General features: G+C 37.9%; 1 long non-coding RNA gene across 7 annotated transcripts; it reads left to right on the top strand.

Moving 5' to 3' along the window:
* Positions 1 to 10,807: 10,807 nt before the first annotated feature.
* Positions 10,808 to 19,872, top strand: LOC131248759 (uncharacterized). Of its 7 annotated transcripts, XR_009172433.1 has the most exons (5): positions 10,816 to 10,960; positions 17,095 to 17,171; positions 17,284 to 17,774; positions 18,758 to 19,025; positions 19,106 to 19,872. It is a non-coding gene; the product is annotated as an uncharacterized LOC131248759 (long non-coding RNA). The 7 variants fall into 7 exon arrangements; XR_009172427.1 differs by having other exon boundaries at positions 10,812 to 10,960; positions 18,758 to 19,872; XR_009172432.1 differs by having other exon boundaries at positions 10,815 to 10,960; positions 17,095 to 17,148; positions 17,381 to 17,774; positions 18,758 to 19,872.
* Positions 19,873 to 25,952: the final 6,080 nt, after the last annotated feature.

Genomic DNA, 25,952 nt, shown 5'->3' with positions numbered 1-25,952 from the left:
GGCGGTTTCACGACTAGTCGTAGGTAGTCTACGACTGGTCGTAGGTCTCCTTCGACTAGTCATAGGTTGCTCACGACTAGTCAAAGCTAGCCAAATTTTAATACCATACTTTGAGTCGTAGGTCTACGACTGGTCGAAAAAATAGTCGACACCATTCATATGATTAGTCGAACAGTCCCTAAGACTAGTCGAAGCCTAACAGAAAATTTTTAAATTTTGTAACAACCTTACGACTGATCCAGGAAATTCTTAGACAGGTCGAAGCAGTGCTAGGACTAGTCGAACAAAGTCCAGGACTAGTCTTAGAACAGACTAAACTCACTTATATAAAACATATGAATTATATATCCAAAATAGCCTACTTTAAAGGTCAACCTAAGGTCAGTCATACCTCAATAGTGAAGTAAGGACATTGAAACTTAGAAACGAGTGATCTTTGAAAGTAATGAAGCTTGAAGTCTTGATGTAGCTCAAACTTGAAAGGTTCTTGAGATCTTGAGGTTGAACTTGAAAGCTTCTTGAGATCTTGCATTATCCTTGTCTTGAATTAAGCCGAACAATCTCACTTTCTCGAGTCTTGACTTGTGAATAGTGCTTATCAATCAAAGATGATCTTGAGTAGAGCTTTGTTCTTCACATATGCATGCTTCCTAATAGTGTCTTTGGCACCACAAATTTGACAACAAAAAGGGGCTATCAACTATAGCACTTACACATATAGCTAGGCCTTTTCAGATTCCCCTTTTACAAAGTTAGGAGAAGTATTCTTGTGATTAGGGGGAACATTTTTATCGTAGCCCAAACCAGATCGGTCGCCACATTTTTTTGATCCAGACAAAAGTTTTTCTAACTTTGGATCACCTTGGGCATATCTCCATGTATCATTTAAGCTCAAAAGAGAAGAGACTTCAAGTTTTAGTTTTTCATTTTCAGATTTTAGATTTTCAAGCAGGGAAGTTTTGAAATCTAAATCGTATTTTGATTTTTCAAAACAATCTGAAATATGGGATTTTCCTAAAACAATTGAATCAAAATATTCTTTAAGTTTTGTAAACCTTTCTTTTTGAAGTTTTAGTTTTACGACAATTTTACAACTTTCCTTGTATAGGGCATTGTAAGCATCTTGAAGATCTTCTTCATTCTTATGATCACTATTTTGATTTTCTTCACTAGTAGAATCATCATGATCTGAAAAAGTGAACTTGGATAGAGTCATAAGGGCTTTGACTTAATTGCCTGACTCGGTTTCAGAATCTTCTGATTCAGAAGAGGCTTCAGTGTCAGAAGATTTATCCCAAGTAGCCAACATTCCTTTCTTTTTAGGTTTGTCCTTTTTAAGACACTCATTTGCTAAATGCCCATATTCTTGGCAGTTGTAACAATAACTATCTTTTAAAGATATCCAAGTTTTAGATTTAGATTTAGATCTTTTCTTATCATTTGATTTTTGAAAACCAACCCTCTTTTTACTTTTGAAAATCTTGTAAAACTTTTTCGTTAAAAGAGCCATATCATCTTCAGAATTTTCATAATCAGAATTTTCTTGAGAAATATATTTAGAAGATTTAAGCGCAATAGATTTACCTTTAGGAGCTTTAAAATTTAATTCATAGGTTTGTAAAGACCCAACTAGTTCTTCTACCCTTATATTATCCGTATCACGAAGTTCCTCGATCGCGGTTACCTTAGAATTGAACCGTTCAGGAAGTGAGCGTAGTATCTTTCCATATACTTTACTTTCTGGGATTTTATTGCCAAGACCCCACATAGAGTTCACAATGTCATTTAATCTTGTATAAAAGTCCATGAACATTTCATTTTCCTCCATATGCATTTCCTCAAATTTTGTTGTGAGTTGGACTTTAGATTTATTGACGATTGATGTTCCTTCATGTGTCATTTCTAAAATATCCTAAGCTTGCTTTACAGTATCACAGTATATAATTCTTTTGAATTCATCCAGTGATAGTGCGCAAGTGATTGCATTTAGTGCTTTTACATTGACACTACTCTCATTTTTCTGAAGAGTGGTCCAAGAGAAATAAGGTGTTACTCTCATTGATTTTGAACCATCGATACTAGTCACTTCAGTGGTAGGAAGGGTTCATTCTGTCACTGTGGCTTGCCACATGATCTCATCTATGGATTTAAGAAAAATCCTCATCCTGACTTTCCAATAGGTATAATTGGAGCTATTAAATGGTGGAGGCCTAGTGACTAAAAGACTATCAAAATTTGACATCTTATAAATAACTTAGATCGATTAACTCAGGAATTAAATCCAAATATAAAGAATTAGAACGAGCTATTATGCTCTGAGGGTGAATAGGACTATGCCAAATTAAAACTTTAATAGTAGAATTAAAATGAATAAAGAAAATATAGCACTTTAAACCAATCACAATATGGAAATGTAAAGCAAACTTCAAATTCTAGAACAGAGAGGTTGATACCAATGTTGTTCTAAGGACAACCTTGCACCATAAAAACCAAGGGTTTATGGCAGGACAACCTTACTAGAACAATTTGAATATCAAAAACTCAAACTGAAAGGAAATAAAGGAAATAACAAGAAATGAAATTCTAAACTATTACAACATTCCCCACAATGCTTGAAATGTAAATATTACAACATTCACATCCACACATACATCCCACAAACTTGAATGATAAAAGATAGGAAAAATAAATCACACATCCACAAAACACAAAGAGTTATAGTGGTTCGCCTGTGTGTTCACTAACTGTTAAACAACAGCCACACAGCTTGCTACTCCACTCCTAATATCCTCACACAAGGGATATCAGCGTTCACTATGAAAATAGGTTTCTCAGGTTCACCTAAAACCTTCACAATTGTGTCTTTCAAATGGGCTTACACAATTTAAAAAACCCCACTTCTGAGTTTTCTGGCTCTTCTCAGATAACCAATACAATGAGATTTTTCTTGCTCAATCTCAAAAGAAACCAATACAATAAAAGATTTACACAAATGTAAAATACTTGAATTTCTCCTTTTGTAGCAGCTCGGTAGAACCAATCGGAGTAGAAGTTCGAATATAGAAGTTCAATGTCCAATACTCACTTTGAAATGGTTCTAAGTTCTAATTGATTTTAAATTAAACCAGATGGGCTAGCTATATTTGATTTTGATTTCATGAATAAGGAATACAATAATTCCTCTTTCCAATTCAGATTGGAATATAGAAATAAAATCAAATCAATAAAGCTAACAAAAGAGAATATTAAATATGCACAATATAGCTTAAAATGAACACAAACTTATCTCAGAGTGATGCCTTGATTTTACTTGAATTGAGTTATGAAACTCTAAAATTTTTTGTCTATTTATAGTTTCAGAAATCGCATCTACGACTGGTCCTGTGGACACTATGACTGGTCATAGGACCAACATCATTTTAAAATTTTAAGTGCGATCGGATCAGACCATTCCACGACTAGTCGAAGGTCGTCCACGACCGGTCGTGAGTCCTCCACGACTGGTCATGACTAACCCACGACTAGTCGTGAAGCACCAGGTTTAGTTGCCGGAGTTAGAGTCATAGGTGCATGACTGGTCTTGGATCGAGTTGACATTATTCTTATGTCTGGTCGAGCAGTCTCCAGGACTGGTTTAGCTCAACCAAAAAATTCTGAAATTTTGCAACAAACTTAGGACTGGTCTTGAAATTTGTTAGACTGGTCGTGCTAGTTCTAGGACTAGTCGAAAAAGGTACAGTACTAGTCTTAGAAAGGACTAAACATCTATAAAATGATTCAATTTGAAATATATATATAAAATGACCTACCCTAAGGTCAGTCTAAGGTCTTTCATACCTTAAATGTGAAGTATGGACATTGTCTCTTCATTTCTTCAGATGATAGTTGATCTTTGAAGATTGTGAAGCTTGAGATCTCTATACTTGATGTAGCATTGAACTTAAGATCTTCTAGAGCTTGAATTATACTTCATCTAGAGTTGTACACCAACTTGAGTCTTGTACGAGATCACTTCTTTCGTTGTAGCTTTTACTTGCATTTCTTGAAATGGTTTGAAGTAAATCTTCGTTCTTGACTTGAAGCAACGTGTTTAGAGAGATGATGCAATGTCTTGATCATATATACCAATGAGCTACATAAGACATAGATTAATGTTTTGGCATTACAAAATTTGACAACCAAAGGAGCATAAAACCATAGCACTTACAAGAAGCTTCTTGGGTTTGGTGGGATATTACCGCCGATTCTTCCAAGATTTCCCAAAGATTGCCCGACCATTATCCTAGCTTTCCTAAAAGGACCTCAAGTTTGCCTAGAATGAAAAGGCAGAAGCGACCTTTGAGGAATTGAAGGAAAGGTTAACTTCGGCCCCAGCTCTCGTTCTACCTGAATAAGAGATAAAGTACACCATTTTTACCAATGCATCTCGTATGGGTCTAGGATGCGTCCTTATGCAAAAGGACAAAGTTATTGCTTATGCTTCTCAGCAATTGACGAAGCATGAAGAAAATTACCCCACTCATGACCTTGAACTGACTGCAATCATATTTTCCCTGAAGATATGGAGACACTATCTGTCTAGGGAAGAATTTGAGCTCTTTTATAACTACAAGAGCCTCAAGTACATCTTCACCTAGAGAGATTTAAATACGAGTCAACGACATCGGATGGAGACCTTAAAAGACTTTAAATTCGAGGTTTCTTATCATCCTGGTAAAGCCAATCTAGTGGTAGATGCCTTGAGCCAAAAGAAGACTGTAGAAATTGGCTCCAATAATGGTAGAAGATTGGAATATGGTAGAATTTTTGCAAGATTTTGAGTTGAAATTAAGAACAGAAGAACTATATGAAGTCATTGCACATGTTCACGCCCAACCTATGATCGATAGTTAGATCATTGAGGCCCAAAGGGGTGATGACTTGTTATTAAAGATGAGAGAACTTGCGGCCATTTGAAGTGATTCTGAATGGGGAATCGACATTGATGGAGGTTTACACTTTCAAGGCTTTCTCTGTGTCCCAGATCATCCTAAGCTAAAGGAAACACTGCTAACTGAGGCCCATAACTCGAAGCTAGCCATGCACCCTGGAAGTACCAAGATATACCAAAACCTTAAGCGCCATTACTGGTGGGACAACATGAAGAGAGAGATAGTTGGCTTTATATCTCGGTGCCTTATATGTCAATAGGTCAATGCAGAACATCATCAACTACCAGGTCTCTTAGAGCCCATGCCACTAGCTGAATGGAATTGAGACTACATTTCCATGGATTTCATTTCAGGTTTGCCTAGAACGAAGAAAGGGCATGACTCGATTTGGGTGATTGTGGACCGATTGACTCAATCAACTCACTTCCTCCCTATTCATACTTCATACTTTGCGGATGACTTAGCCAGATTATATATCAAAGAGATAATTCGACTTCATGGCGTTCCTTTGAAATTTGTGTCGAACTGAGACATACAATTCACTTCTATGCTCTAGACCCGAATGCAAGATGCCATGGGAGTCAAGTTGAAGGTCAGCACTGCTTTTCACCCTCAGACTGATGGACAGACATAACGGGTGAATCAAATACTAGAAGATATGTTCAGAGCGTGTATATTGGATTTCTCAGACAGTTGGGATGAGTGTCTCCCTTATGCCAAGTTCGCCTACAAAAACAGTTTCCAAGCTAGTATAGGCATGACACCCTGTGAAGCCTTATACAGGTGCCCGTGTCGAGCTCCATAATGCTGGGTTGAAGTTGGCGAGAACATCTTGTTGGGACCTAAAGTAGTACAAACGATTATTGAAAATATCGAAATTGTTGACGAGCCAGAGCAGGTGGAAAAGTTATGCAGATACAAGGTGAAGAGATTTAGAGTTTGAAGCAAGAGACCATGTATTTCTAAAAATTTCACCAAAGAAGGGAGTTCTGCATTTTGGTAAGAAGGGGAAACTTACCCTACAATATATTGGCCCTTTCCAGATCTTGGATCGAATAGGACTAGTTGCGTATCGCCTGGCTTTGCCAACTCCCCATGCTGGCGTACATAATGTATTTCATATCTCCATGCTCAAGAAGTACGTTTCGGATCCTTCACATGTTATTCGGTAGGAGCATGTGGAACTCAAGGACAATGTCACATATGTTCTTAAACCCACCAGAATTTTGGTTAAGAGGAGCAAGTACAGTGAAATAAGGTGATCCCACTAGTGAAGGTATTATGGACGTACCACAGAGAAGAAGAAACTACGTAGGAAACAAAAGTCAAAAGTTCGTAAACACTACCCCAACCTTCTCAAGAAATATGAGCAGGTACAAATTTCGTGGATGAAATTTTTTTGTAAGGGGGGTAGATTGTAATGCCTCGTGCAAAAAGGAAACAGTGTCATGAGGCATACGTGCGAACTGACGCAGGATCGGATATTTCAGTCACACGTGTGGTCCTATTATGGACTAATTAAGGTAAATCTTAACCACTAATGAGATTAAAGCAAATCGTGCTCGGGCTAAGCATGGGCTGTAGAGCCAGGCGGCCGAGCCATACTTGGCGGTTGTCCGTATGGGCCATGTATCACCCATGGAAGGAAAAAAATCTTGAAATTTTGTCTGGCCTTGTGTCTCACTGGGCTTGTGGTCCCATGTGAATGCTAGGCTCTGAGGATGCCCAGAAATGGTTAAACAATGCTACCCTACTGGCACTTGCAAACTGCGAGTCTCCTGACTTAAAGAAATAAAATCCTGAAATTAAACCAATTGGCCCTACTGCTTGAGTCAACAAATCTAGGCATTTCAGCCTTTAGATCTCTTCTAAATTCACACTGAAGGTTGAAAATAATTCTTGGCCCTTACCCACAAAATTTGACTACTGATCGTAGAACGGTGACCGTTGATCATAAATCGAGCCGTCGCGGCAAAACTCCACGTCCATATGTGATCAAACTTTACCCAACCCTTCATCAGGCCATGGGGTACCTATCCCATGTGTCAGATGGGACAGGGGCCCATTAGAGTAGCTCTAATAACCTGATATGGGATCCACTTGGTTATTTGGGGAATTACCCAAAAGCCACGGTCAACTGAAATAATCTTGAGCATATAAAAGCTTAATCCTCCCTCAAATCTCATAAACTCCAATAGGTGAGAGAGAGAGAGAGAAAGAGAGAGAGAGAGAGAGAGAGAGAGAGAGAGAGAGAGAGAGAGAGAGATATCAAGGGAGAGAATCATCCACATCTGTGAGCACACCTTGTTTTAAGTGTAAAAACCAATAAGCTAGCCTGGTTTTATACTTGATTTTAGGTAATGATATACTTGATTTTTGGTAATGAGGTAAAAAAATCAGCTTTCCTTAATTTTTGTAACATGTATGTGAGACCCTGTCTATTCCATACCATTTTCTATGCCTATGTGGATGATGATCGACGCCCTTGGCCTGATCTGGACTATCCATGCACAGTGCAAACCTAGCTGACCGAAACCCCAAGGCTTCAAAACTGATTTCATATCGACCATCCAATCACCGCGATCGTGTACATCGCTCCGTTAGTGAGATATGCTGTGAAGAATTGTTAGTGTATTATGTGCGCATGGTGCCATATGCTCTATTTCACACATGTGCACAACACATGTCATGCACACATGTACATGCCACACATGGGTGAGAGAATCTCTACCCATGTGTGGTATGTCACCCTCCCATGTCATCCCTCTCTCATGTGCTCCCCAAAGTCAACTTCTCTCCATACCATACCTATGCATGACATCATCACACCATGCCGTCCCATGTCCCTTTAATCCACCATTAATTACTAATCATGAATTAATTTTCATAATCCTATCCTAAGCTAACATTAAGCACATTAGCCTAACCTAACCAAATTTTTATCCATTTCTCTACAAATACCCCTCCATCCCTTAGCATTTCACCATTTTTCTACTCTAGAGAGAGAGAGAGAGGAGTGATCTTGGTGGGCCATCAACTCCATCAATCCCATCCATCTTAACCATCCATCTAATCCATCAAGGTGAGTACACCCCTATTTACTTGCATTTTTGTATGTTTTCTTTATGTTATGTTGATGGATGATGATAATGAAGGCCCCATTGATAGTGGGTCACACTGTCATATTTGTATGACTCCCAAACTATTCAGTAGACCCTATATAATGTGGATGAATGGAAAATACAAAAAAAATCAGTTTGATTTGGGGGACCCACTAACCGTGGCCCCACATGATTTTCATTAGTTGTCCAACCTGTTTACACAGTCACAAAGACCTGGATGGAGGGACCGTACATATCTCAGCATGATTAGGTATTGTCGCCTCATTGATGGCCCACTATGACATTTATACGTGATCAAACGGTCCAGGCTGTCTGATCAGTCCCTTACCCTCTCACAGTCATTCACACGAACACACATTCTAAGAGAGAGAGAGAGAGAATAACAACAACATAGATCATCCATTGAACGAGTAGCAGTAGCATGTTGCTACATTTAGGTCACTTGTCTATGAGCCCTGTTGGCCCTACATGATTTATGTGCTTCATTTAAACCATCCATCAATTTTACCGTATCATTTTAGGCTATAGGCTCGAAGAATGAAGCTAATTCAGGGCTTAAGTGGACCACACAGTCATAGTGAAAACCTACGGTTTGAACCCTCAATGGCCCATTGAAAATGCTCATCGGCCATTGCCATTGGATAAAATAAAATCATATATATACTAACTAGGTAAGGCCTCTCTTGACGTTGTACGTTCCAGAGAGTGATGTCCCATACCTCTCTTTTGCTGAAAAGACTATCGGCTGACCATGGCCACAACATGATGTTCATGTTAGATCCACATCATTCATATATTTCAAGAACCCATTTTACGGTGTGGTGTTAACAATTAAGCCGATATTATGATTAGGCTAGCCATATAACGTAAAACAATGTAGATTGAACTCTTAAGGCTGGAATCATTTCAAGACTTACATGATGTATGTGCAGTATATCCACACCGTCCGTCCATATCACCAGCCCATCTTATGGCATGGTTCCAAAAATCAGGTCGATCCAATGATTAGGTGGGACATACCACTGTAAACAGTGAGGGTTGAATTTTACCATTGATATTGTTCTAGGGCCCACCTTGATGGTGTACAATACATCCATATCATCCATCTGTTTCACCAGCTTATTCTAGATCATAATGTTAAAATCATAGCATATCCGTCAACCACATGCAGTAAATGACAAGTTTGAGTGCCTACCGTTGAATGATATGGGGCCACTACGAAAAAAGAAAAAGAAAAAAAAGGAGAGAACGAAGCAAAGAAAAGAGACACCATGGTATTGGTATGTGTATCTGATGCCTATGATGTCCAACCACCCTTTATTTTATATTCAGACCTTAGGTGGGAATGAGATGATGACCGTTTATCAAATCTTGGTGGCCCGTTCTGATGTATATCTTGTATATCCACATGGTATATCTGTTTTGTCTAGCCCACTTACTAGGTAAATGGCCTGGTAGTAAGGCAGATCCAAGTCTCATATGGGCCACACACTACAAGAAAGTAGGCCTTCAGCCTCAACTTTTTAGCCTCGGTTCAGCAAAAAGAGGCTAAATATGGTTTTTAGCCTCGGTTGTAAAGGAACTGAGGTTAAAAATTCACTTTTTGCCTCGGTTGATGAGAAACTGAGGCTAAAACTTTGCCCTATTACGTCAGTTGGTGAGAAACTGAGGCCAAAAGTCTGCCCTTTTGCCTCGGTTGGTGAGCAACTGAAGCTAAAAGTCTGCCCTTTTGCCTCGGTTGGTGAACAATTGAGGCTAAAAGTCTACCCTTTTGCCTCAATTGTTGAGAATTGAGGCCAAAAGTTTACCCTTTTTCCTCGGTTGGCGAGCAATTGATGCCAAAAGTCTACCTTTTTACCTCGGTTGTTGAGAAACTGAGGCTAAAAGTCTGCCCTTTTGCCTCGGTTGGTGAGCAACTAAGGCCGAAAGTCTGCCCTTTTGCCTCGGTTATTGAAAACTGAGGCCAAAAGCCTACCTTTTTACCTCGGTTATTGAAAACTGAGGCCAAAATTCTACCCTTTTGTCTTGATTGGTGAGCAACTGAGGCCAAAAGTCTTTCCTTTTGTCTTGGTTATTGAAAATTAAGGCCAAAAGTCTGCCATTTTGCCTCGGTTGATGAGAAACTAAGGCCAAAAGTTTGCCCTTTTGCCTCAGTTGGTGAGCAACCGAGGCTAAAAGTCTGCCCTTTTGCCTCAGTTGGTGAACAACTGAGGACAAATGTCTACCCTTTTGCCTCAGTTAGTGAGTAACTGAGGCCAAAAGTCTGTCATTTTACCTCGGTTGGTTAGTAACCAAGGCTAAAAGTTTGTCCATCATTTTTGGAAACTCATTTATAGAAGTGGGTTGAAAAATTATTTCTTGAAGACGTCTATCATTAAAGCCTTCTTCAGGCTACCGAACTCATCACGGTCGACCACGGTAAGATTTCAAAGGTAAATGGTCCCATTATCACTGATCCATGCATTATGGCCCATTGGAGTGTTGAATCAGCCTACTATTTTGGGTCCCATTCTAAAATAATTTGTCAAAAGAGATGGATGGAGTGGATGTCATGTCATGGTGGGCCCTACAGAGCTCGTTGGTGTACTGCCCTTTTTGCCTCCGTTATGGAAAACTGAGGCTAATATCGCCCCAGACACGTGCTGTTATACTGAGAAAGTAGAAAGGGTACTTTTGACCTTGCATTTTCATTATTTCCTGTAAGGCCCAGCTACAAAAGCAAGCCACCGTTCCTCCCACTCAGAGGCTTTTCGGGCAAAATGTCTCTCAGCGAGTCCAAGCAAGTCTCCTAAAACCCTCATTTCTCTCGATTTCTGCTCGAAAATTGCCATTTCTTTCTTCAGTTCCAACCATTTCATCAATTGATGGTTAAGTGAGCTTTGGAATTCTCGTTTCTCGGACGTGCAGGTCGGTATTGCTCTTATTCCATCATTTTCTCGTTAAATCTCGTTGAAGATCAGATGTTCTAGCTCTCAATTTCATTTTTCTTGATTTGTTTGGAATTTCTTTGCTGTTTTTCTATTTTCTCTCAATTGAGAACCCTAGATTGTCTGGTTTAGAGAGGAATGCAGAGATTTTTTTAAATTTTTTTTTTTTTTTTTGTGGAATTCTGTCGGATTCCCATGAAGAAGACCTTTGTGATTTCCTTGTTTGCGGATTTTGATTCTTTTAGAATGTTTTTGAGTTTTTTTCTAGTCGAAACCCTGGAAACGGAGATTTCACATGAAAATTTCATCGATTTTTATTTATTTATTTATTTTTACTATTTTGAGTTTTTGTTGATTTGTGACTTTAGAACTGGAAATTTAGAGAGTGGAACTTGAAATTTTGCGATTTTTTTTTGAAATACTTCTCATTGTTCTTATTTTTCATTTTCTTCATTTTGATGATCTTTTCTCTATCCTTTGTATACATTTTTTCCTATATGAGACCCTAAATTTTTAGACTTGGAGAGTAGAATTTGGTTTTTAATGGCAGTTAGGTTTTAAAGACCAGTATATTAAGGGTTTTAAAAACACAGCACGTGCACTCCTGAGGCACAATGAAGACACCCGAATGATCGGGTCTTCACTCCTGCATTTGATGCCCCCTGCAAGTTTCGGTAAAATGCTATTTGACATAACTCCCAAACTAGGCCTAGTTCTTGCATTACCTCAGTGACGAAAATGCCCCCTCCAATTGTGGACATTTGCCACTGGGACATTTGCCAGAGATTACCAGAGGATATAATACTGGAATTTGGTTTCGTATCCTATAAATCTATAATCGGACAAGGATTTTAGGTGAAATAGGTTCAAATCTTAGTACTGGAACAAGATCTATTGTTTTTTTTTTCCCCCAAAAATTTTAGTCTCCCTGTTATCTACATCTGTAGATAAAATGGATCAGTGATTTCCTAAAAAATCTCACATTGTAAAGAGCTCGAAGGATTGAAAAATCTGCTCCAGCGCCATCATATCTTTAACTTGGATTGTTGTCATTCTAAGCTTTTAGATCAGATCTGTAAAAATTAAAAATTAAAAATTAAAAATAAAATAAAATTTGTTGCTTGCTATGAATGGCTCTATATGTCAACCTAGCACAAATCTAATTATAAGCACAATGTTTTAAGTTACTTGCTATGGATGGCTTTACTAATTATAAGCACAATGTTTTAGCTTTCATTTTATTTGAAGTTATTATAATTTTTGTTGTATGCTAATGATAATAATGTTGATGATGATTTATATTGCTATGAATGCCAGGTCAACCAAGGTGGACTCGATAGACTAATCAAACTTTCATCTATATTTTCTGAAGACCGATCTGTGTTACAAGAGGTAAATTGAGAGATGAGTTGTGCCAGACTTAAAGTTGAATACATACGATAAGATAGATTGCTATGCACTTGCAAATCCATGACTTTGTTTTACAAGAAATGAAAAAGGGACCAGCCTGAGTGGCATTCCATGGAACTTCCATTCTATAAACATGTTTGAGGATACATTTTAGACTATCATATAAGCCTTTCTAACATGTATGGTGATATATTTAGCCTTTTAAGCATGATAGGCTATCCTTAGGTAACTGTTGCATTAGTTGTATACTCTGTACTGATTTTTCTCTTTATGGTAGTGTAATAGTGCTTGAGGAACTACTTACATGTTGTCTATGCAGGATGGCATGTGCACTACATGACTTTGCATGCACCTAGATTAGCTCTAAAAGTCCACACAGTTATTAAAAAATAAAAAGGCCTATGCATATTTCATTTTACTTTTATTTTTATTTGTCTTAACCGAATCTTGCACAAGAAATCTGGATCCTCATCACACATTGGAGCATTGTTACAATGATCATTTTTACATGTTGGTAGCTACCTCAATGTTACATAGCTACCACATGTACACTTAGTTTTTTTGAGATGGCAATCATTCATGGTGTGGATGTTTAGGGGTTTTGTAATTTAATTAGGTGTCGTGCTCCCTTAGTAGTAGCGAAGGGATGTGTTGGTGACTCTAGAGGAGTCCTAAAGCATTGGCGGCGAATTTATTCTAGAATATAAGTTAGTAGCAGGACCAATGTTAAGTATAGTAATAACTACAGTGGAATGACATGAATTTTGGGTAGAGTATTACATTGTTCAAAGTTGGATACAAGTGATGGATAAAAGCTGGATGCAAAAGTCAAGGTAAAGTGTTGAGCAATACTTTCTCCTTTGAATTTGGATTCCTTATAAAGTTGCATTATTTTAAGAGTTCCCTTTGTTTCCTTGGACAATATAGGGTGAGCTTGGAATATGTTAAGGGCATGAAGGAATTCACTGAGTTTGCATTCAACAATACTACTAGCGAGGGGAAGATCTTATGTCCATGTGTAAAGTGTACCAACCTCTTTTGGCGTGCTCATAAAGAAGTGGTAGATCATCTTGTGTGTGAGGGAATTATGCCGAATTACACCTGTTGGGTGTTCCATGGGGAGGTGTCTTCTTCATTAACTTCCGGCCCTGCAACTAGTACACATGATGATATGCCTCCACGTGATGACATGCATGGATTGTTGCATGATGTGTTTGGATTATCAGGTGTGGATGACATGCCAACTGAGTTGCCATCACAGGAGCCAATACAAGAGGAACCGAATCCTGAAGCTGTAAGATTCTTCAGGTTGTTGCAAGACGCCGAACAAGCCTTGTACCTAGGATGTAAGAAGTTCATGAAACTCACTTTTGTTGTTCGAATGTATCAACTTAAGTGCTTAAATGGATGGAGCAACAAGTCATTCACCATGTTGCTTGAATTGTTGAAAGAAGCACTCCCCGAGGGTGAGACGTTGCCGAGTTCCTTTTATGAGACCAAGAAGATTATTAAAGAACTGGGCCTCAGCCATAACAAGATCGATGCATGCCCCAATGATTGCCAGTTGTATTAGAAGACTAATGTGAACGATGAGTCATGTGCTGTGTTTGGTATATCCAGATGGAAAACGATGGAGCATGATTCTAATGACGATGAGGCAACAATTATTCCCTCCAATGTTAAGAAGATTCCAGCAAAGACATTATGGCATTTTCCATTAATACCAAGGTTACAAAGGTTATTTATGGAAGCACAAATAGCTAAAAAAATGAGATGGCATGACAAGGGACGAACCAAGGATGAGTGCATGAGACATCCTGCTGATTCTCCTATATGGAAATCTTTTGACGAGCAACACCTGAATTTTTCATGTGATAGTCGTAATGTCTGGCTTGGGTTAGCAACTGGTGGATTCAATCCCTTCTGGACGATGAGTATTGCTCATAGCACATGACCTATTGTTTTGATGCCATACAATTTACCACCGTAGATGTGCATGAAGCAGCCTTACATCATGATCTCTCTACTTATACCAAGCCCGCATGGTGTTGGCAATAATATCGACGTGTATTTACAACCGTTGATAGAAGAATTACTTAAAATGTGGGAGGTCATTGTCGACACTTACGATTCATTATCGAAGTTAAATTTTCGAATGCGTGTTGCCTTGTTATGGAATATTGTGACTTCCCTGGATATGCAATGTTGTTAGGATGGAGCACAAAAGGTAAGCTCACTTGTCCTAACTGCAATAAGGACACAGAGTCCCAGTGGTTGACACATAGCCATAAGTTTTTTTACATGGGTCATCGTTGATTCTTAGATAGAGATCATAGGTATAGACATGATAAAAGGAACTTTAATGGAAAGCTGGAGTTGAGAGAATTGCCGAAACAACTGTCTGGAAATGAAGTGTTAGCTCAAGTGAGCAAAATTAATATAATATCTGGAAAGAAGTTTGATACCAAAGTTAGAAAGAAGAGAAATCGAGACGATAATAAGGAAAAGGGAAAGGCATCTTGTTGGAAGAAGAGAAGTATCTTCTTCGATTTACATACTAGGCAGGTAATATGTTACGTCACAGCCTTGATGTGATGCACATCGAGAAGAATGTATGCGACAATATTCTTGGGACGTTGTTGAACATCGACGGGAAGACAAAGGACAATGTGAAGTCTCGTCTGGACCTCCAAGAAATAAAGATAAGACGAATACTTCACCTAAAGCAGAAACCATCAGGCAAAACATATTTGCTCCCTACGTGCTTTATAATGGTGAATAAGGAGAAGGATGATTTCTGCAGAGTCATAAAGAACATGAAGGTACTAGATGGCTCACGATGTACCAATCTCAAAATGAAGAAGATTTTAGGACTCAAGAGCCATGACACTCATGTTTTGATGCAACAAATACTTCTGATCGCCGTGCGAAGGACATTACCTCCAAACGTGAGCTCAATCCTAATTGAATTAAGTGGGTTTTTTAGAGATTTGTGTTCCAAGTTTGGCCGGATGCAGGATTTCAAGTTTCTTGAATCTCAGATTACTTTAACGCTTTGCCATTTAGAGAGGATCTTTCCACCATCGTTCTTTGATATCATGGTGCATTTGCCTATACATTTAGCCAGCAAGGTAATGTTAGTCGGGCCAGTACAGTACCGCTGGATGTACCCAATTGAAAGGTGTGTTTTAAGGTCTCAATATGACCTTTCATTTATCTTGCTGTAATAGATAAAATCATGTATACTTATATGTCTGTTATGTGACTATAGGTACCTACAGAGACTAAAGTCCTACGTTCGAAACAGAAGTCGGCCAGAGGGTTCGATTGCAGAGGGGTACCAAGCTGAAGAATGCCTAACATTCTGCTCTTGGTACTTACATAGTGTTAAGACAAGATTTAACAGATCGGTTCGAAATGAGGACTTTAGGGATGCGGCAGTAGGTCGTCGATTGGGAAAGATTGATGTGTTTATTATCGAATATGTTGATAGGACACAGGCACATAGATATGTGTTGTTCAACACCAATGCGGTCACACCATTCATTGAGTAAGAGTAGTTTTATTTGTAACGATAATTCATAAGAATCTCACTTGTTTACAACTTATTCATCGAATTGAATAAAATGCAGTGATGCACATGCAATTTACTAGTGTGTGCATGCTCACACACATAGTACAATTCCACACACATGGGGAACAAAGCACAATTCCTGATTCTTTTCAATTTCTAATTTTTCAAAAATAGGTGATTCCCTGCTCTTGCTTTTTGTTTATAAGTAAAGCAGGTTTTTGTTTGATTTTCATTTTTTTACTGTGGCAATTGAAGTTATGGCTTAAAGATCATTATGCAGATCTTGTAGTCTGTTTGTTTGGCAGGCTAAGCTATACATATTCTAGGGCTCTGGCATATAAATCACATGTTGATGAGCATTCAATTTGGTAAGACGTGGGTTTTAATTGCCCCATATGTTTTTTCTTGGGGTATGGACTTTAGGGGCATCAACTGCATAATAAGTTATGATTTCCCTGAATTAGCAGTAGCTTATATTCACCAGATTGGTAAGGCTACTCAAATGATTCCTGTCTTAAACTATGCACCAGTAAAACATCTTTTGTGCTTCAATTTTTTTCTTTTTTCTTTTAGCCCAACCTCTGGTGTGATGAAAACCCTAATCATGTCATGAAATTCCATATAATTTCTGCTTTGATATTGATTCTATTGACACCCAACACAGCCATGATGAGGTCTTTTAACTTCCAAGGAACACATTGATTTAACATTTTAAGGATTGAAAAAACAACCCCCAATTATTAATATTAATTGTTCATTCTTTATTCATGTCTATCTGTTTGTGCACACAAAAATCTAGGAGATATAAGTTTGACTGTTTAAATTTTCATGATTAGTGATGTTGATTTTAGTTATTTAGTGGGCAGAGGCAGTCCTCAATACTGCTCGAAGCAAGTTCGCTTGTTGTCCATCCACTTCTGCTGGCCCACAGATTTTTGTGCAGCTTCCATCCACTTCTGCTGGTCCACTTATGCAACAACAAAAAGATTAAAATTGTAGTAATTGCCTGTTTTTTGCTAATCTTATAAACCATGGAGTTGTTCGTGATTCATGGTTCTGCCAGTGTTTTGATTATTAACTCTTTAATGATACTGTTCTGCCAGCTCTTGCTGACAAGAATGTTTTAATAGGTGCCCCACTTCCAAGAGGTCACGTGCTTGCTAAAAAGGTGGTTGAACCCAATGGTGATCACATAGAGGATAAACTAGTAAGTTCCTCAGACTTTTTATTCTTGGATGTCATAAGACAAAAATCATACCATCTGCTCATTGGAAATCTCATTTTCCTCTTACAATACTCACCTTGTTTCTAGTGTCAAGAATCTAAGTTATGGAAAAGCATTCTAAGTTTTTGATGGAGTCCAATCCATCCTATTTTGCAAACTATTCTTGTGGCTCATTCGGCTTCCCTTTACAGCACAACATCCACTTTCCACAAGAAGTTCTGCAACACCAAAGGTCAAATCACTTGGAATGGTGTGTCATTCTACTATTAAGTATAGATAACACACCAAGAATTACTCTAGAGAGAAACATGATGGAGGAATGGGAAGGATGGCTACTTGGGGTCCAACAACTATTTAAAGAGGGTTCCTCAATCCAGAAAGTCAACATTCTCCCTCCAAGATTGGCAGGAACAACTGCAGCTAGCAATGAAGAAATTCAGATTCTGCACACTCGTGACAACCGAACAGAGCTCAGTTCCGTAGAGCAGAGGTGACGATAATGGAAGTCAACAATAGTCAGGATGGTAGAGGAACATATTCAAATGCGGCATCAGACATTGTTAATAGGCTTACCACAGGAGGTCAGTCCTTCCACGTTCACAAGTTGAGTGCTAAAATGTTTACTCTCTTGAGTTCAATTGGCGATCTAACGATAAAATAAAAATAAAAAATGCTCAAAAAAATAATAGAGAGAGAAAGAAGAAGAAAATATGAATTTACTCACTAAAATATATAAGGATTCACTCACAGTACTTAAAAATGATCAAAAGATCTCATAAAAGGAGAAAAACATTATATTAACTCTTCTCAACCTATAAAATGATATTTATAAAAAGAAGGAAAGGAAGAGATAAAAAGAGTAAATGGGGGAGCCTGAAATTGGGAGGGGACAAGATGATTAGGTCCCTCTCCAAAGCTATGTCAATTTTTACATCATAAAAAAAAAATACATCTGTGAGTTCACTTTATTGACGTCTTCATGAAATTCAAAAAGTCCACAACACTAAAAGTATGTGAGATATCTAAGCCTTTCTATAACTCAATACGATACACATTATCATCAACTTTTTTCAACACCCAACAAAGGCCAACTTTCTTTGGGTTCAACTTATTACAAGTGCCGGTTGAAAATCATTTCTCATGCAAGTACACCATAACCAAATCACTTTTAGCAAACATCGTGGAACACCTATGTATGTTGGCATCCTCTTTATATTTTTTATATCATTTTAGCGTGCAACTTGTTAATAGACATTGCTTATTTCTTCTTCCCTTGCACCCGATTGGATATCAGATGAATGTTTCTAACCATGCATATTTGAGGGTTTTACTACCATTACAAAAGCTCACATTGTAGAACTCGACATTTCAAATAGAAATAAGTCAGTGCTTTATGACTTGTCATTACTCGTCAAAGTTACCAGTTATACATTTTTGTATCATAAATAAGTGCATCACATTACATCTTCATCTTATTTTCTGTCATATAGACTGAAAGATTTGTGTAAAGTTTTTCTAGCCAAGTAGCTGATTTATTTTATTCGAACCTGCAATATCTTCTCTGGGAGCCAAGTGTATGGACTGATGTGCTCCAAGAAGCTGAAAAGAACGTGCTCGAATCGACAAAAGCTGTGAATGGTAACCAACTTTTAGTGAGCTATTTAAGTGATTGCAAGTATGTTCTGCAGATAAGGGACTTGGAAACAGGTCTATTTCAACATCCCATACCGCTAGACATAGGTACCGTTTACAGGATTTTTGGATCCCATCCTATGTCTAACAATAGACCTCTTCTGCAGAATATCTTCATTTCTGGAACCTCACCGCTAGACATAGGTACCGCTAGACAGGTCTATTGAAACATCCATATTTTTTATTAGCTTCACTAGCTTCCTTACTCCCGGCATTATTTATAGGTGCAACTTAGCGACTGAGGTTCCAGAAATGAAGATATTCTGTGAGATTGTTATATCTGGATTTGATTACATAGAGTTCTAGTTAATCAGGTAAGCTTATTACTAAAAAAAATATGTTTTGTGCTGCAAACCTAAAGGCTTTCTTACTGTTATGGTATCTGTCTTTCAGATATACTCTTCTCCCAATGAGCCGTATATGCTTTTCAAGGTATTTTACTAAGTGAACAAAAGATCCTCCATAATCATTTAAATCCCATGGTTGTGTGGTTTTGATGTTGATTTGTTTATTTAGGACACTTGCAATAGTTCACAGACTGTTGTACCTACTATTGCTCCAGCAGTAGTTGGAGATCGGAGGATATCTTTAGGTCCTGGGGCAGGTTGCGCCAGCCTTGCTACACAACTAGAATTAGGATATCACTAAGCATGTCTTACAGCCAGCAGGTCAGAGCTCCCTATTGAGGTTGCAGGGCTTGTTACGCACAATTCGAATGGAGAATGCTAGTAGAGGTAATGATAACGTTGGCCTAAATGCAGCAGAAGATGGACGGGCAGTGTTATCTCAGGGTCCGCCAAGCACGACGGCACTGGTGATGACGGGCGCGACCATGACTTTGTATTATTTGTGGAACCTAATGTTGTGTAACAGTTTGATTGAGTTAAACTTTAAATAGACTATTATTAACTGTTTTGTTGGTATTGTGGCTTTCATGATTGATTGTTTCATGAGTGGATTGAATAAATATTTTTAAAAAAAATATTTTTAGCCTCAATTTGTAACTGACGCTTGAATTTAGCCTCAGTTGTTGATAACTAAGGCTGAAATTCCTGTGGCTAAAGACTTTAGCCTCGGTTGTCGAGAACCGAGGTTAAAAATAGATATAGCTTTGGTTGGAGGCAATTGAGGCTAAAATTTGGATTTAGTCTCAGATGAAAACAATGGAGGCTAAAATTTTGATTTAGCCTCATTTCGAGAAAATTGAAGTTAAAAAGGTTTTTAGCCTCACTTGAAGAACCGAGGCTATAAAAGTCATTGTAGCCTCGGTTGCTAAAACTGAGGCTAAAGCCTTTAGCTACAAGGGTTTCAACCTCGGTTTGGATAACTGAGGCAAAACTGAGGCTAGAGGCTTTAGCCTCAATTTTTAACCTTCTTAGCCTCAATTTTGAACCGAGGCTAAAACCCCCTTTTCTTGTAGTGACATCTAATTTGCAAACAATAATGTACACTATTAAAACTTAATTGAACTCCATGTTTTACTTAGGCACCGTCCATCTCAGGAACCCACCATGATGGACATGCTTTATTCACGTTGTCCATCTGTCTCCCTATTTAGTTATGGGCTAGCAGCCCTAAAAACTGCATAGAACTAGATCTTGGGTGGGCCACATTAAGGGACAATGGGGATCAAACCACCCACCATTAAAACCAGTTTGGCCACACTCAAACAACCCAAAATAATAATAATGTTTTAATGGAGGGTAACCCTCTCAACTTTTGTGTGTGGTGTGGCCCACATGAGCCACAGATTGACTTGATTTTAAGCCAAGAGGCCCACCTAATGTCTGCATTAGATCTGCACCGTACATTGTCTTTGATAGACCATTTTAGTTCATGAGCCCAAAAATAAAGGTGATCCAAATTTTAGGTAGGCTACACCAAGCAAACAATAGAAATTGAACAATTACCATTAAAGACTCTCCGTGGGTCTATCATCATGTATCTGATTCATTAAGTTCGTCTATCATCCTTTCCAGCCCATTGCATGGTAGGGTTTCAACAATCAGGCTGATCCAAAGTCCACGTAGGCCATGCCACCTGAAAGAGTACTGAACGGACTCTTATCACTAAAATTTTTCCTAGGGCCGACGTTAATGATGCAATGTATATCCATACCATCCATCGACTTTACCAGATTGTTGGAGTGGATCCTAGCCTAAGGTGGGCCACATTACATAAAAACAATGGAGATTGCACACTTTTGACCAAATTGCAGTACCCAATGACATTTGTCATATCCAACCATACATGATAGGCAATTCTGATTCGTGGAGCCCACTATTGACCACACTTGATGTGCAAAACAAATCTAAATATATTGTGATCCACGTAATAGGAAATGGAAAATGAATACTTGCCCTTGAACCCACCATGTAGAATCCACATTGTCCAATTTTTTTTCTTTATATCATCTTAGGCCATGGGCCCAAAAATGAGGTAGATTCAAAACTCTAATGAGCCACACAATGGAGTTAAATTCTAACCATTGTAAACTTTACAAGACCACTGTGATAATTATTTACCATTAATTATTTAAAGTAGGGAGCGCTATGAATCTTAGTTTGATGTATGTAACGACAGCGTCCATCAGGTAGACTGTGTCCCAAACTTGAAGCAGATAAAAATTTCAGATTAGCTATACCACTCTAAACGAAATATAATAATGATGTCCACCTATGACACCTTCCTATGGCCGACTACAGAGGTTCCTTTCTATCTAATTGATTGAGAATGCTTGTGAAATGAAGATGATAATAATAAATGGGATCCATTCACAACTCAAGTGGACCACACCATAAGAAATGGTGTTGATTTAGCACACTATTAAAGCTTCCCAGTGCTCACTATAGTGTTTATTTAACACAACCATATGCAGGTCTGACCCCACCTTGATGAATGTGTTTTATCCGGGCCACCTAAATATATGTATTGTATACTTAGTCAAATGTGGCCAATCTAAATCTCAAGTGGAATGCGCCATAAGAGGAAAGTGTGATTGAGCAATTGCTATATTAAAAAAACTCTAAATGTGAATTAAAATGATCACATGCCATTCAAATTGTTTAGATTTAGGTTATATTCACACTGGCCAGACCATCTTACTAAACAAATGGTCCAATTTGAGGGGCTGATTATGGACCCTACCTTGATGTAAGTATTGCATATTTCACCATTAGGCTAGCTAATTCTAGAACATGATTCCAAAATGACCTAGATCCAATTCCTAAATAAGTAAGACGAAATGAAATAGTGTTAATTGAATGTAGAACTTTTAAACACTTGTGAACCCATTCAATGTACGTATTTTATTCGTACTGTTCAACTGTTTTACCAACCAAATAGTTCGATTATGGAGCCCGATGACGTGTGCCTTGTACATTTGAACTATTCTTCCTTATACTACCTTAATGTATGTGAGTTACCTATACTAACTACTTGTTGGGACCCACCGTAATGTTTGTGTGAGGACCTATCTGCTTACAGTACCACTTGGAAGTAGGACCCACTACGTTGTAATAGATTATATCCCTGTCTGTTGTCAAATTTGTGGTGCCAAAATCACTGTTATATATAACTTGCATAAGTGAAGGTCTCTCAAGGATCAACATTCATAAACAAGCTAAGCTCACAACAAGCAAAGCTCACAAGTACAAGGATCAATCTTGAATACAAGAACTGCTCACAAGACAAGACTCAAGCTGCAAGACTTCAAGAAGAGTACAAGGAAGTTTGTAAAGAACTCAAGACTCTTTCAAGATTGAGCTACATCATGATTTCAAGATTGAACTACATCAAGACTTCAAGGTCACTAGTTCCTAATGTTTCAATGTCCTTACTTCATGGTTGAGGTTTGACTGACCATGGGTTTACCTTAGAAGTAGGTTACTTTAGATACATAAATCAAATGTTTACTTTACATAAGTTTGGTCTGTTCTTCGACTAGTCCTAGGCCTTCTTTGACTAGTCCTAGAGTTGCTTCGACCTCTAAGAAATTCCTAGCTCGTCGTGAGTTTGTTACAAATTTCGGATAAAATCTGCTAGGCTTCGACTAGTCCAGAATCTGTTCAACCAATCGAAGGAACAGTGTTGACTACATCTTCGACCAATCAAAAATCTTTGACTCAAAATCCAGCGTTGTTTTTCAGGTTCTTCGACCAATCGAAGGAGACCTTCGACCATCGAAGGTGACCTATGACCAATCGAAGGAGACCTTCGACCGATCGTAGAACGGTCAAAGCTTATCGCGCTGATTTTTCAAATATTTATTTTGCTTCGACTAGTCGAAGAGCTCCCTAGACTAGTCGAAGAGCGATCTGCTCTCCTATAAATAGTGCACGAATCTCGGAAGAAATCATCGAATTAATTAGTCCATTCAATCCAATCTTCGTCGAACTTCGAGAGATAATTCGTGCTCCATCTAAGCTAAGTGTGCTTATTTAATATTCTCTTTCCTTAGCTTTATTTAATTGATTTTGTTTCGCTATTCCAATCTAATTTGATAAGAGGAATTGTTATTCCCTTTCTTTGGAATCAAAATCAATTAAGGCAAGCCCTATTTGGTTTAATTTAAAATCTATTAGAATTAGAACCATTGTAATTGAGTCTTGGACATTGAACTTGGACATTCAATCATCTACTCGACTTAGTTCTACCGGGCCGCTACAACGAAGGAGATAATCGTATTTTACATTTAATTGTAAATTCCTTTCTGTTTTGGTTTCTTTCAAGATTTGCCGTAAAAATCTTGTTGTATTGGTTATCCGAGGAGAGCCAGAAAACTCGTAGTGTGGTTTTTTAATTGTGTGAGCCCACAGACAAAGACACAATTGTAAAGGTTTTGGGTGAACCTGGGAAAACCTATTTTGTTAGTAAACGCTAATATCCCTGGTGTGAGGATATTAGGAGTGGAGTAGCATTCTGTGTGGCTGTTGTTTAACAGTTGGTGAACACACAGGCTAACCACTATAATCCCTTGTGTTGTGGTTGAATGATTTATACTTCGATCTTTAATTATTCTTTTATGGGATGTATGTATGGTGGTGAATGTTGTAATCATTTAATTCAAGCATTGTGAGAATTTTGTAATAGTTTAGAATTTATTTTTAGCTATTCCTTTATCAGCTTGATTTTCAATTTCATTTAAAAGTTGTTCCAGCAAGGTTGCCCCGCCATTTTTATGGTGTATGGCTGTCCCTAGAACAATACATTTGTGATTGCAATTCATTTCAATTCCATTTGTATTTATTTTTGTATTCCTCTTCGGTTTGAGACTTGATACAAAGATCTTTCTAGAAATAAGGTTGTCCTACCATAAACTCTAGTTTTTGGTGTAAGGTTGTCCTTAGAACAACGTTTGTATCAACCTCTCAAGATCTGAATTTTGAGGTTATTTTACTTTCCTGCATTGTGCTTTACTTTGGCTATCATTTTCTTTTTAATTCCGTTGTTATAAGTTTTATTTGGCATTGTCCTGTTCACCCCCCCTCTAGGACATATAGCTTGGCCTTTTCAAGTGGTATCAGAGCCTAATAGCTCCTTTTTAATTCTTGGATTTAATTCTTGAGCTAACGATTTAAGCTATTTAAGATGTCAAATTTTGATAGTCTTTCAGTCACAAGGCCTCCACCCTTTGATGGCTCCAACTATGCCTATTGGAAAGCCAGAATGAGGATCTTCCTCAAATTAATGGATGAAAATGTGTGGCAAGCCACAGTGACTGAATGGAATCCTCCTATCATGGAAGTTACGGGGGTTGATGGTTCAAAATCAATGAAAGTCACACCATATTACCAATGGACCACCCTTCAGAAAAGTGATAGTAGTGCAAATGCTAAAGCACTAAATGCAATTACTTGCGCACTATCACCGGATGAGTTCAAAAGAATCATTTCCTATGATACTGCAAAGCAAGCTTGGGATATATTAGAAATGACACACGAGGGTACTACAATTGTCAAAAAATCTAAAGTCCAACTCCTCACAACCAGATTTGAAGAAATTCATATGGAGGAAAATGAAATGTTTATGGACTTTTACACTAGATTGAATGACATTGTAAACTCAATGTGGGGTCTTGGCGATAAAATCCCAGAAAGTAAAGTGTGTGCAAAAATATTACGCTCACTTCCTGAACGGTTCAATTCTAAAGTAACCGCGATCCAGGAACTTCGTGATACGGATAATATGAGGGTAGAAGAACTAGTTGGTTCTCTACAAACCTACGAGTTAAACTTTAAAGCTCCTAAAGGTAAATCTATCGCACTAAAATCTTCTAAATGTAATTCAGAAGAAAATTCTGATTCAGAAGATGATATGGCTCTTTTAGCTAAGAAATTTTACAAGATTTTCAAAAGCAAGAAAATGGTTGATTTTCAAAAATTAAATGATAAAAAGAAGTTTAGACCCAAATATCGAAAATCTTTAAAAGATAGTCAACGTTACAACTGTCAAGAATATGGGCACTTAGCAAATAGATGTCTTAAAAGGGACAAACCCAAGAAGAAGGATATGTTGGCCACATGGGATGAATCATCTGATTCTGAAGGTTCTTCTGAATCAGAAGATTCTGAAACTGAGTCGGGCAATTTGGTTAAAGCTCTTATGACTCTAGCCAAATTCACATTTTCAGATAATGACACAACAAGTGAAGAAAATCTGAGTAGTGAATGTGAAAATGAAGATGATCTTCAAGACGCTTACAGTGCCCTATATAAGGAATGTTGTAAAATTGTTGTCAAACTTAAACTTCAAAAAGAAAAGTTTTCTAAACTCAAAAAATGTTTTGAATCACTTGTCTTAGAAAAATCACAAATTTCAGATTGCTTTGAAAAATCAAAATGCGATTTGGAATTCAAAAACTCCCTAATTATTGATTTAAAATCTGAAATTGACAAACTTAAAACTGAAGTATCTTCTCTTCTGAGTCTAAAGGACACATGGAAATATGCCCAAGGTGATCCAAAGTTAGAGAAACTTTTATCCGGATCAAGAAAATGTGGCTATCTATCCGGGTTGGGCTATGATAAAAATCTACCTCCTAAACAAAAGTATACTCCTCCTATGTTTGTT

Source organism: Magnolia sinica, chromosome 6 (genome assembly GCF_029962835.1).
Source record: "Magnolia sinica isolate HGM2019 chromosome 6, MsV1, whole genome shotgun sequence".
Classification (NCBI taxonomy): domain Eukaryota; kingdom Viridiplantae; phylum Streptophyta; class Magnoliopsida; order Magnoliales; family Magnoliaceae; genus Magnolia; species Magnolia sinica.
The sequence above is the reverse complement of the archived record's forward strand: the minus strand, read 5'-3'. Positions and strand labels throughout refer to the sequence as shown.